Source organism: Monodelphis domestica, chromosome 1, assembly GCF_027887165.1.
Source record: "Monodelphis domestica isolate mMonDom1 chromosome 1, mMonDom1.pri, whole genome shotgun sequence".
Taxonomy (NCBI): domain Eukaryota; kingdom Metazoa; phylum Chordata; class Mammalia; order Didelphimorphia; family Didelphidae; genus Monodelphis; species Monodelphis domestica.
In genome coordinates, this window is record NC_077227.1 from 93,398,392 (window position 1) to 93,412,704 (window position 14,313).

Sequence of the window (14,313 nt, forward strand, 5' to 3'; positions counted from 1 at the left end):
GAAAATGCTCTAAATCACTATTGATTAGAGAAGTGAAAATTAAAACAATTCCAGGTACCGCCTCACATGTTTCAGATTGGTTGACGTTACAGAAAAGGAAAAGAACAAATGCTGGAGAGGGTGTGGAAAAACTGGGATATTAATGCAATATTGGTAGTTATGAACTGGTCCAACCATTCCGGAGAACAATTTGGAAATATACCCAAAGGGCTATAAAACTGTGTATACCCTTTGACCCACAACTACCACTACTAGTTCAATATCCCAAAGATCAAAGAAAAGGGGAAGGATTTATTTCTACACAAATATTTATAATAACTTTTTCAGAGTGGCAAAGAGTTGAAAATTGAAGAGATGTCTGTCTATCAATTAGGGAATGGTTGAGTAAGTTATGGTCACATATGACTGTGATGCAATATTATATTGTCCCATTAAGAAATGATGAGCAGGATGCTTTCAGAAAAATCTAAGGAGTCTTATATGGACCAAAGCAAAGTGAAGTGAGAAAAAACAAAAGATACACAAGAACAGCAATATTGTAGCAGTCAATACTGTGTATTGGCTCCAAGGCAGAAGAGTGGTAAGGGCTAGGCAATGAGGGTCAAGTGACTTGCCCAGGGTCACACAGCTGGGAATATCTAAGATAATTCTAAAGGACTCATGATGAAAAATGCTATTTAGCTCCAGAAAGAGAACTGATGAACTCAGAGTGCAGATTGAAACATACTTTTTTAAACTTTCTTCTTCTTGGGTTTGTGTGCATGTGTTCATTTTTATACCATGCTAATGTGGAAATGTTTTACATGATTTCATATGTATAATCTATCAGGAAAGAGGGAGAGGAGAAAATTTAGAACTCAAAAAAATTTTTTTAATTCATGTTAAAAATGCTTAAGTGTAATTGAGAAACATTTAATGAAACAAAAACATTTAAATGTATTTTATAATGTAAGTATAAAAATTATATAAAATGTAACTAGTTTGAATTTCAGGGACATTTACTTGGAAATTTCCTCCAGATTGGTTTGGGTTTTTGCTCATTCTATGTAAGGATCAAGTTTCTTAATAATCAAACTTTTTAAAAGAATTTTATGTTCTCATTTAAGCCATGTCTGAATTTAGAAGCCTGTGTATATCTAAGCTATGCTGCCTGGACTCTGCTGTTACCATGACTCAGGGAAGAAAGATAGAGGTATATCTGCTAGGGTGAACCCAAACCTACTGATCTCTTGCAACAAAGAGCTCCTTTTGTGCTGGAAGCCACCTGTCAGTGCAGCTGCTTGTAGTGTGAAGAAAGAGCATATCTGTCACTGAAGCCCAGAGAAAAGGTCAGAAAGCCAGAATATGATGCTAAAGTTTTCCACCAGGGCTAACAATGCATTGTCTCCTAGCAAGGGTTACGACTCTGCTGATGGCAATCCTGCTTTATCATTCCATCCTGGATTCAAATAATGTCATTACTCCCTATAAATCGTTTGAGCACCATGTTTGCAGTGACTCTGAACATGACTTAATTCATCTAAGATACCTGCTATTCTTCTACAATAAACAATAATTTGCATTTATACAGAGCTTTAGATGATCACATTTGATCCTCGTGATTTCACTGTGGTAGATGGCAAAGTTATCATTCCCATTTTGCACACAGGGAAACAGACTCAAGGATGTAAGACGACATGGCCAACATCTCACATATGGTAAAGAGCAGGGCCAGGATTGGAACCCAAAGTCTCTGCTCCATGTCCAGTGAACCTGACATTATACCACACTGACATTTTGTTTCACTTCAGGCCATTTCTTTTGACTTGGAGAAAACTGATTCAATAAAATCGTTACAATTAGACGAGCTTTTGCCCAGAGGATGCTTCATCTAAATCTCAACTGATACCAAAATTCTGTGCTCTACTCAATAAACTTCTAAAGTTTCTCAAGTACCAAGTGTAAGCTCCACAATGGCGATAGGGATTGGGCTTTAAGTTATCTTCATTGTCTCTCAGAATGACTAGCATGGTGCTTGTCAGATGAGGTTGTTTTTAAGTGTGTATAGGAACCTAATTCTATTAAATAAATAAAATTATTTATTTAGTATGTGTTATTATTATTAAATTTACTAATTAATATTATTAAATATTAAATAAAATTAAATAATTCTATTAAACTGACATTTGTTTTGAAAATGTATCTTCATTTGGAAATCTGTTCAACTGTGTTTGGGAGGACAGAGACCTCTTTCATGTCTTTGTACCTTCTCCAGCCCATGGCAGTGACGTAGATTTAGGTGCTTAATTAATGTTTGTTGACTTTGCTGTTGAATCTAGTGTTGCAAATAAAAACTTAGACTTTGAAGACAATGACAGGTTGCCTAGTTTGTTCTGTTCTTCACTTGGTTTTCCACTTAAACCTTCAAGAAATCAACCTAATTCACAAAGGCAGAGCCAATTCTCGTTATATTTTCACTAGTGACCAATGGCAGGGGAATGGAGTAGAGCACAATGTTGGGGTCAAGGCTAATCTGACCACTCACAGGACCGTCACATGACAACTTGGATAAAATGAAATTTTGGCTGCCAACTAAAAAACAACTCTTTTGCAGAGTTAAGCAGTTTACTAAACAGCCAAGATTGCTATGGCTCACACTGACAATCTATTTTCATTTGTGGAGGCAGTCTGGTATAGTGCACAGTATTTAGAACAGGTTCAAATTTCATCCCTGCCAGTTGCCCCCAGACAAGTCACTTAATGATTATAAATGTTGCCTAACATTTATAAAGTTCTTAATATATGCAAAGCATTATACTAAGCATTTTACAATTATTCCCATATTTGATTCTCACAACAACCCTAAGCGGTAGGTGCTATTATTATCCCTGTTTTACAGATGAGGAAACTGAGACAAATGGAGATTAAATGATTTGCCCAGGATCATACATATTTGAATTTAGGTCTTCCTGATCCCAGGAATTCTATTCACTGTTCCTTTGATCTCTCTGAACAATCTTCCTCATCTATTCAAAAAAACTCTTGGTCCTGGTCCTATCACCATGTTTCCCCTGTCCAACTGTATCCCTCGTGTTGGTACAGACAAGGTATGTCTGGGAGTATAATCCACATTCAACTGGATTCTGTATTGCCACTATGACCCAACTGAATTTTTCCTACATCCAAGTCCTAGTGATGGTTCTGGTGAGTTATCTACTATTATTATAGTTGTTAAAGATATCATCTAAAAGGGGCATAAACAAAGGCACCAATGTAATCTTCATGTTAATATTCCATTCTACACCTGGGTTTCAACAGAACATTAAAAATAATGATGATAAACATCTCACCTGAAATCCTAAAGATGTTACTCCAATGACGTCTCTATGCCCCACATTTTGAGCATTCCAAAGCTGTATATTCTCTCAAATGGATCTCCAACTACTGAAATTCTTCTGGTAGCTAGTTATTTAGCCTGTGGTCTATTCACTCAGCCCAAACCACAAATACAGCCGTGAATAACCTTGAGAAGATTGCCACTAGAGCCAAATGGTAGGAAATTAGCACCATCCAATGGAGAATAAAAGGAAGCACACCTGATATGACCTGCCTTACTTTCACATGTAAAGAATTGCTAAGGTGGAGCCTTGCTCACAGGATATTATTAACAGCAGCTTAAGAAAACCAAAGTGAGGATTCTGCAAAAGAAACACCGCACAGGCAGACCCACAAGATGGAAAATCAAAATGTTAATGTCCATTTTTTCCAAGGGTACAATGCCGTCTCTGCTAGATAAATCAAAAGCAGACTTCCCAAGACTGACTTGCTAAAAGATCTTATCCAAATAAAGCTTTTTCAGAAAAAAAAAAGCAGAGTATGTAATAATAAACTTAAATAAGACTTTGCCATTTTTCTCAATTTCAAAAAAAAAAAATCTTTTCTAGCTCTTAGAGCACTTCCTTAGCATATTTATCTTTATCTTAATGGTACAACAGAAGGAATACTAGTTTGGGGTTCTAATCTTGATTTCACAATTAAGTAGTTACATGTCCTTCAGAAAATCATTTTACATCTGGTCTTCAGGCTTCTCATTCCTAAAAGAAGTTTTGGCTAGATGATATCACCGGTTCCTTCTAGCTCTAGCATTATTTGATTCATTCTTTTTCATTCTTGAATTTTTTTAAGTAAATATTGATTTTCCCATTTATTTCATGTCATTTTTGACATTTATTGCACTTTCTTTAAACCTAACCTATTGTCCTTACACTAAAAAATGGGGCTTCTCCATCATAAAGAGGGCATGCAACTTGGATGTATTTTTCTAGTACTCGATATGAATTTGTACTCAATCATCCAAGGTCTCTCGTTTGTCCCCTTTGTGACCACTGTACAAATCTGTGAAATGGATGGACAGGAATAATGCTACCACCAGTGTTCTTGGAACAGTTTTTCCTCTGTTTAAGTCTTATTTTACTCCCCATTTCTTTCAAATCATGTCCTGAGCACCAGGCACAGAGCTAGAACTGAACTGTGAACTAGTCCCAAAGTAGAAATCTGTATGACTGGCAAAATTACTTAACCTCTGTGGGTCTCGGATTATTCACAGTCAAAATGAGTTAGTTGGATTGGATTCGCTTCTAATATTTACTAAGTATCTACTGTGGTCATGTCTCTGAGCCAGGGGCTAAGGATACAAAAACAAAAATAAGCCACTGCCAAACAGTTTTGCTACAATACTTTTGTGAAAACATGAACTTGTTCCAATGTGATTGATCTATAGTAGAGAATAACTTGAGTATAACAAATGTTTACACCTGGGACAAGTAGGTGGCTCAGTGGATAGAGAGCCCATCCTGGAGATGAAAGGTCAAATCTGACCTCAGATATTTCCTAGCTGTGTGACTGTGGGCAAGTCACTTGACTCCAATTGCCTAGCCCTTACCATTCTTCTGCCTTGAGACTAATAATTTAGTATTGATTCTAAGAGAATATTATAAGGGTTTAAAGAAAGTTTACTTGTGTGAGATTTCAAATGACTTCACACTTCAGAATAACTCACAAACTACTACAGTTTTGATCTTCACTTTCAAAATTTGGGGGAGTTTTTGTGGTAAAGTGCCATATTTAATGTTATCTTCTTGCATCGGAGGAACTTTGGGCCAAAGAGTATTGGTCCACACCCAGGTGCCTTCCATCGTGCCTCCACCAGATCCCACAGCTGCTATCTGCCCTATCACCAAGACATTAGAATTTAGAGGTAGGGAAGTGCTTTTGGTCAAGTCTTAAATGAAAGGAGAGAAGGCAGGAATGAAGAAGAAAAGCATTTCAGGAAGAGGGGGCAACCACAGAAAATGCCAAGAACTAGGAGACAGAGCATCTTGTTTCTAACAAGAAGGAGGAAGAGTCTAGGCAGATAAGGAATTTGCCCAAGGTTATAGTAGCAGTCAAGATTCAAACCCAGCTCCTCAGACTCCAAATCCATCACTTTTCTTACTGCAAACAACCACCCTAATTTGTTTTTTACTCTCTAATGTAGGCACTGTGTTACACAGTTCAAAATATTATCTGACTCCTCAAAAACACTCATTATCCTGGTACGTCATCAGGATTCTCTTTGTTTGTCAATATCCTCACCGAAAATGTCAAGCCTGCGCCTAAACATGATATTCTAGCTGTGTTCTTATTCAAGCAGAATTCAGCAGACATATGTATAAAATCACTCATTCTGGACTTTACCCTTATTTTAATGCACTCTAAGATCACCCTGAACAAAACACTCCCAGACAAAATGAGGACAAAATATGGCGGGACTGTTACCTCCTAATTCCAAGAAGCCATGCCTCTCAATGCAGTCCAAGATAACATTAGCTCATTTGGCTGACACATTACTATTGCTCACTCATATTGAGTTTAAAGTCCACTAAAATCACTAAAACCCCCAGATCTTTTCAGAAAAAAAATGCTAACCATACATCCCTTGTCATATGCTTTTTAGATGACCTTTATTTTCATCCAAATGTAAGAATTTCATCTTATTTTCAGCCAAAGATCTAGAACACTAGGAAATTTCTTTAAGGCAGATTTAATTAATTATATTGTGCTTTAAAGCTTTCAAAATGGGGGAGGGGGGTTAACATTTGGACCTCACTATGAATTTGGTATTAGAGGTATTACCCCAATTTTATGGATTAGGAAATTGAGACTCAGATTGTTAAATTTGCCAGTAGTCCCACCTTGTGTCAGAAGTCATATTTGAACTTATGTCTCTAATGATTCCAAGTTTATACCCAAGGATGTCACAAGGTGAGAAGGGCATAGATGGGTTGGTTCAGATCTGTAACCATAAAGAAATCCATGAGACCATAAATTCATTAATGTAAAGGCAGAGTGCAAGATTATGGGGATAAGGTAGACCATGAAAGCTATCCTTACAAAATAACACTGAATCTCCCAACTCTTCATTGGCTGACCCATCTCCAATGTGCTTCCTACCTCTACCTCTGGGATTCCTTCAAGACTCAGCTCAAATCATACATCTGCAGGAGGCTCTCTATTCTCTGCCTTCTCACCTCCTCAATCCCTTCACCAAAGTTGCTCCCCTTTTACACTGTGTATTGTGTATTGACATTGCTTGTCCTTCCCATATACAAACCTCCGCCATTAGAAAGTGAGTTCCTTGAGGAAAGAGATTATGCCTTTGCCTTTCTTTGAATCTCTAGCATTCAGTTCAGTACCTGGCACATAGTAAGTCTAATAACTACTTGTTGATTGAACATCTTTAATAACATTTATTGACATTTGAGAAATTAACTTTCTTGGGTTTGTTTTTTCTCAAAGATCCACCTAAAATTAATCTGTAGCGACCTTAAAATATTCTTTCCCCTCAATTTTTAAAATCCCATTAATAATAATGACTGCAAGTGTATTTCTTTTTAAAAGGATAATTAGTGATTAAAAAGGACTTCCTTACATTTAGAATGTCCTTGCCTTTCAGGTTTAAGTTTAAGCTGCTCTGTTGGCAAGGAAAAGAACAGGAGCTACTACAAAAGCAAGGCACAGCTAACTACCTCTGAACAAGGAGCTACTTTGGAAAACGAATAATATTGCACTAGAAATAAAGGAGATGATGAGAAAAGGTAGGTGATAACCAGTTAGGGTGGAATTACAGAGGAAAAAAGAAAAAATAAGTGCTGGTTACTTGTCTCCAGTTCCTGAATCCCACCTAGTGGACAAAAGCACAAAGTAAGAACCTCATAAATGCTTGAATGATCAATTGAACACAGCGGATTCAAGAAAGGATTCCTGGGATAGATACTTGACCAAGAATTTCCCTTTAAGTTGACTATCTGTAATTAGTCACTCAGTCCTGTTATTCAGTCAACTCTGCAATCTCTCTTCATCCAAGGAAAAACACATTGTCTGATACTTTACTATCTATCATTGTTCTAACTGTGGCTTTTCTCTATAGGATAGGATAGGATAGGATAGGATAGGATAGGATAGGATAGGATAGGACAGGACAGGACAGGACAGGACAGGACAGGACAGGACAGGACAGGACAGGACAGGACAGGACAGGACAGGACAGGACAGGACAGGATAGGATAGGATAGGATAGGATAGGATAGGATAGGACAGGACAGGACAGGACAGGACAGGACAGGACAGGACAGGATAGGATAGGACAGGATGGTAATCCTGTCCAAAAAAAATGGAAATGAGGTTAAATAAATATCCCTTTTTGTTTTTTAACCCTTACCTTCCATCTTGGAGTCAATACTATGTGTTGGTTCCAAGGCAGATGAGTGGTAAGGGTTAGGTCAAAACGACTTGCCCAGGATCACAGGAAGTGTCTCAGGCCAGATATGAACTCAGGACATCCTATCTCTGGGCCTGACTCTCTCTTAGATTCACTAAACCATCTTGCTGCCCCCAACATTACTTTAAAATGAAATTATCTGAATATATCTTTCCTCCATCTCTTATTCAGTAAACTTTTAGAAGCAGGAAAAGGTAATTCATCTAAATCATCACATCCACAGCATCTAACTGTAGATGCAATATTCCAGACCTTATAGTCTCCCAGATAGTGAGATGGTGCAGTGGACAGAATGCCCAGCCTGACCACAGGGAAAACTCAACTTCCCGAGTTCAAATCTGGCCTCAGATCCTTATTAGTTGTGTGACCCTGGATAAGTCACTTAACCCTGTTTGCCTCCTTTCTTCATCTATAAAATGAGCTGTAGAAGAAAATGGCAATCCATTCCAGTATCTCTGCCAAGAAATCCCCAAAGGGGGTTACAAAGAGTTGAGTTACAACTGAACGACATCATTCCCCCACCTTTTCAAAAAAAGTGGTACACTTCATCAACTCTTCACAGCTAAACTTCATTATAATCATACAGAGCTTTCAGTTAGTTATTTCTTTCCATTTAAATTTTTATAGGCATGTGTACTGTTTTCCTAATTCTATTTATTTCAAGTCTATACCAGTTCACTTAAGTCTTCCCATATTCTCTAAATTGAGCTTGTCATTTGTTGTAGTAATATTCTATGACATTCACAGACATTATTTTTAGCTATTTCCTCATTTTTAGGCATCTATTTTGTTTCTAGTACAAACATTTTAAGTCCATTTTTCTACCTTTTTTTTTAAACCCTTACCTACCATCTCGGAATCATTACCGTGTATTGGCTCCAAGGCAGAAGAGCGTTAAGGGCCAGGGAATGGGGGTTAAGTGCCTTGCCCAGAATCACACAGCTAGGAAGTATCTGAGGCCAAATTTGAACCCAGGACCTCCCATCTCTAGGCCTGGCTCTCAATATACTGAGCCACCCAACTGCCCTTGAAACCAATTATACTTAAGTACAGTTATCAAATTAAAAAAAAAAAAAGCTTACTGATCCTAGGTTAAGGAGGTAGGTGCCATTATCCTCATTTTAAAGCCTGAAGCAGATGGAGGTTGAATGACTTGTCTAAGTTCATACAGCGAGCCATGGGTCTATCTTCCCAATTCAGGACCCAGTGGTCTCTCCATTCCTCCACCTGCCACCTTGGAAGAAGCTGGAGTTGTAGATTTAGTGCACGACAGAACTGTACTCGATTCCTACTGTATGAGATGAAAGTGTGTGTGATCCCCGTGCAATTTCCTATAGAAAATGAGTGAAAGTTATGTGCCCTTCAGAAGGGAGCTACCCATCTCTCCTTATAGAGAAATCCCCCTCCCCAAGCAGCTGATATATCTATATCTCTGTATCTAGATAGATATTATACATAAACACACACCATTAATTCACTCTTTTCTCCTGTGGCCAACCCGCCCACCCCCGCTTTTCTCTCCTTTTAATTCCCACGGAATGGCGTCAGTGTCCCACTTCCAGGGGAAATGTCTTAAACCTTACAGTTATCATCTTAACTCCCTGTTCTCAATGTTTCAGCCCGAGAGGCCTTGGACATGTCTAAATTCTGACTCAACTTGGAAATTGCAAGCTTAAGGAATGCTCCCATGGGTCTGAGAGCCCTGGGAGACTTAAGGAGGGTAGAACAAGATAAGAAAATATAACAAACACAGACATTGTATTACACACGGGTGGTGGGCACCAAGAAAAGAAGTTTTGTGTTCAATTCCTGTAAATTGTGAATTCATGTGAACGTCTTTGGACACTTGCTTTGGGTAGACCAGTCAGGCAGTGCTCCCTGTCCTCTCCCCCTTCCTAATAAAGGCCACATTTTCTCTGTAAACATCTATCTAAACTTCCTGTCTGCTCATTAGAGTGATTTCTGGGGATGCAAGCTCCCCCCAAACTCCACTCCACACCCTACAGAGCATCAGGAACAATGGGTGCTCCCTAAAGCATTTTGCTCTATCCTCAGAAAACACTACACAGGGGGCAGTTTGGTGGCTCAGTGGATTGAGAGCCAGCCCTAAAGACGGGAGGTCCTAGGTTCAAATCTGCCCTCAGACACTTCCCAGCTGTGTGACCCTGGGCAAGTCACTTGACCCCCATTGCCTAGCCCTTACCACTCTTCTGCCTTGGAATCAATACAGTTTTGACTCCAAGACAGAAGGTATGGGTTTAAAAAAAAAAAGAAAACACTACACAACTTAAGATAGCTTTAGATTCTTGAGTCAAGAGAAAAAGCTCTAATTGGTACAAAAAACACAATTATCAAGATGGCGGTAGGCATCTATAAAAAGTGAAATGTCTCCATTGTGTTCCACTTGTGTCACATACAGCACTTGCAAATCTTTGGAGTTTGTGGGAGGACCAACAGAAACATCAGTTCTGACGTTTTAGTCTTAATGCTTTTCCTACGGGACGCTGTCTGTTAAATGCACTCTCTTCCTTTTTAAGAGCCCTTAAATGAATGCCATGTGGTTGAGCTCTATAGAACTTCCTTTAAAAGATCATTTGTCATATCCTTGGAGCCTTCCCCTGTTGTTACCTTTGAGTCTTAAAACCTCAGTTATACCTATCTTTTGTCATAATTCTTTGAAATCTACTCTCCCAAGGTCCAGGGCATTCAACAGACTATGCCTGGCCCGCCTTTCATTTAGTTTCAGTTCCTTCAGCACAGTCAGTGAAGAAAGTTAGCCACCATTAGCCACTTAATGACCCTGCGGCAGTTTCTTCCTCACCAAGTCTGGATTCCAACCCTGTAGAATTCACAAGCGTTCGGACTTCCATAGCACACCAGGCATCTTAGCATCTCGGAAGTATGACTGGTGTATTGATATTGTATCCTGTATATTCATTTACCGGACACATGCTCAGACCACTTGATGTTCAGGAAAGGGACAGTCCAAAGGACTAGCAGATTCCTGGGCTGGGCCTTGACAGCCAGTGTCCTGGCTGGGACTGCATTCATTTACAAAGCGCAGGTTGGATTAATCTCCTCCTCTGTGATTCCGTCATTGTCAATGCTACCAACGCAAGAACCTATATCATGTCACGTATTCTTCCCTTCTCTTCTCTTCCACCTCTTGCTCTCACAGGGTTTGCTCTCCCTCCTGCCTCTTACAATCTTGATCTTGCTGTGGCCTATTATGTTCCTCGTGTCTGACTGACTTACACAGCGCAGCCGCCCTGCACATCTCCCATTAATCTCTTGGCCGTGTGGCCCTGGGGGGATGTCCCAGGGCTCTCAGCTCCACACAGGTTCTCTTGGTCCTCATACTTATCATTTCTCCACTTGCTTTCTCTTTCTAGAGGTAATTATGGAGCTCGCATGTCCCCAGGTGTTTTAACTTATGGTCTCTGAGTTTTTATTCCTGCGTCTCTTGCCCTGACTTCCTTATCTATCTCACATCCATGTTCCTCTAGCCTCCATTCTCCTTCTCAGGTCACCCACCCACAGATAAATAATATAGGAACCGCAGGTTGGTTCGCTATAACTTCAGATTTCCTTCCCCTTTCTCATACTTTTTCATGTTGGAACTCTCTGCATCTCTGTGTTTCTTCTCACCTTATGTACGCCTCTCCTTAGACTTTTAACTCTTCACCCATATTCATTCAGTCTCTAGTTCCCCTTTCTAGTGTCCTATCCACGAGAAACTTGACTGAAGTCAGGGGATGGCTTCATAATTTCCCAAGATCTTTCACTTCTGTTGGCCTCAGTTTCCTAGTCTAAAAAAGATTTCACCTAGGTAATTTCTTTTTTTTTTTTTTAATTTAAACCCTTACCTTCCGTCTTGGAGTCAATACAGTGTATTGGCTCCAAGGCAGAAGAGTGGTAAGGGCTAGGCAATGGGGGTTAAGTGACTTGCCCAGGGTCACACAGCTGGGAAGTGTCTGAGGGCAGATTTGAACCTAGGACCTCCCATCTCTAGGCCTGGCTCTCAATCCACTGAGCTACCCAGCTGCCCCCTCACCTAGGTAATTTCTAACATCCCTTCCAACTTTAAAATTCTATTATCCATGTCTATGATACATGATTAAAAACAAAATTATACAATGAACATGTTATATTCGTGTGTATGCTAACATATACTTACTCTCATAATTATCAGGTACACATCATTGAAACTAAGCATATAATGAAAATTCAAGGCACAAAAATACATAAGAAATAACAAAAATACAAAGAAATACATGTTTGCTGTAAAAATGCAGCTATTACTATTTTATTCACGCTAATCAGAATATATACACACAAAATGTGTATCATACATCGATTTCCCCCCCAAAAAAATCACCATGTTCCATGAGTTATGTAAATAGTGCAAAATGCTTCTACTGCATAACAAAAGAAAGAGTTAGCATTAGGAAAATATTTAGATAATTTGAATTTAAAATGTAAAGCTGAAAGAAATATTAAAGAGCGATTCTTCATAGATTATTAGTTTTATATCTTAGAAGTGATACATTTCATACTTTGCAACACACTTTGGTAAAAAATGAAACTATTATCTGGCCCAAACCCACTTTGGTTTTTCACATTATTTGGAATATCAGCAGCCAGATTACAGCATCATCTCTCTATGATGACAAAGTGGGGAAATGATCTCATTTTCTGTCCATGGCCTCTATTCATCTTCATAGATGGAAATACACCTGCTGTGGTAGCTCTCATAACCTCTTTACATGAGCACAAGAGTATTTACCTCCATCAGCATCTCTGTTGTAGAAAGGGCATCATAAGGCCTGCAAGCCTTCTTAGAATGTAAATGAATTTTGTTGCCTACTTTTAGCAATTGCTTAAAATGACCCTGCATTCAAGCAGCTCAAGGCTAAAATTCACATTTTAAGTGGAATATGAATTATTCAGAAAAAATATTACTACAGTTTCTCAAGAAGTCCTTACTTTTATAAAAAGGACATTCTGCCTTGATAAAAAAAAAATATATATATATATGCACATATATATATATATAAGTTTACCAACCCACTCACAGTAGTTTGTTAGGGATTAGAAATAACAGTCTGCATGCTATAAACCTATTTCCATTGATCCTGTCAATTTGACAACTGTACAACTAAAATGATTTGAGAAAATTAAAACTGCATCATTTGTTATAATATACATATATATTTTCCCAACTGTATTTTGCAAAATGTCATACTGACAGTTGGGTTCTGTTTCATTGTGTCTGTTTATGTTTTTAAACAAAATCTTGTATCTCAGAACTGTAAAATGATCAACTGATGAACTATGTCCTGTCATTCTTCACCAGGGTTAATTGTAAGGATTCCTTTTAGAATTTTCTCAGCACCATAGGAACATTCTGTAAAAAAAAAAAAAGATTTTTTTAAAAAATTAGTGAACTTTCCAGACTTAAGAGTAACAATATAGTTAAATATCAAACTTGCTTCCTGAAAGAAAGAGAAGGGAAGAAGCTTCTACTAAGTGCCTACTATGTCCCAAGCACTTTAGAAATATAATCATCAAAGCAAAGGAAACTCAAGAGTTCACAGTATAAATTCTATAAATTGACTGAGGAAAACAATAAATAAATCTAAGCTCAAGTCTTTATGTGGCCTGCTCAATTTGTGGAGTTAGCCTAACTCTGTGAATTCTGTGAATTCAACTGAACTTTACTATGATATGCTAGCTTCATAACAAAATGGAGAAAAATGAACATTTAAAAATCTACATATGCTTGTCAATGTGGAATCTAGAAACCCCAAACTTGTAGCCCAGTAAGATCAGATGAACCCAAGTTCCCCAGAGTTTGCCGCAGGGAAGTTTCAGACTTAGCTACTCTCAGACTGAACAATAGACCTTAAAGTGAATGGCAATAAGCATATGCTAAAATATCCATTTATATTGAAGTTTTCCCCACTCTATAGGTCCAGTTTCCAAGAAGACCAACACCAGGGCAAGGACTACCCTTTTAATGTCTTTTGTAATTTGGTCACTCCCTGACGCCCCAGCCTCAGGCTATGATTCCTTTCTCAAGCAAGATGGCACTTAATGACTGGTGCAGCCAGAGTCTGGGGACTCTGCATGGGTTAATAGCGAACAGCTATGTGCTAACTTTCCTTAATTAAAGAGTGGCTTTTCTTACTATTTAATAATTCTGTTTTTTCCCCAGTTAATATGTTGTACAAGTTAATTCAAAATAATTTATGAATGATTCTAAAGACATTTATCTTTAGACAACAACTACAGATGCCTATTCATATATATATATATATATATATATATATATATATATATAATATAAATTCAATATAAATTCAAGGAACTGCACACTTTAAAATATACTGATTTTCATAATAAGCTAGTTAACACAAACTAATATTTTTAATCATTTTGATGGTTTAAATGACTTTTACTACCACTAAATTTAATCAGTATGGCATAATATCTAGCAAGAGAGCCTGTCTCTG

At 38.1% G+C, this 14,313-nt stretch overlaps 1 protein-coding gene across 3 annotated transcripts in view; it reads right to left on the reverse strand.

Annotated features, from left to right (window-relative positions):
• Positions 1-12,069: 12,069 nt before the first annotated feature.
• The window catches only part of SEC23IP (SEC23 interacting protein), a 34,675-nt gene continuing 32,431 nt past the window's right edge, over positions 12,070-14,313 (reverse strand). For all 3 annotated transcript variants that reach the window (XM_007478904.3, XM_001376701.4, XM_007478905.3), the window contains exon 19: positions 12,070-13,205. The gene's annotated coding sequence lies outside the window, so the exon portion shown is untranslated. The remainder of the gene's footprint in view (positions 13,206-14,313) is intronic.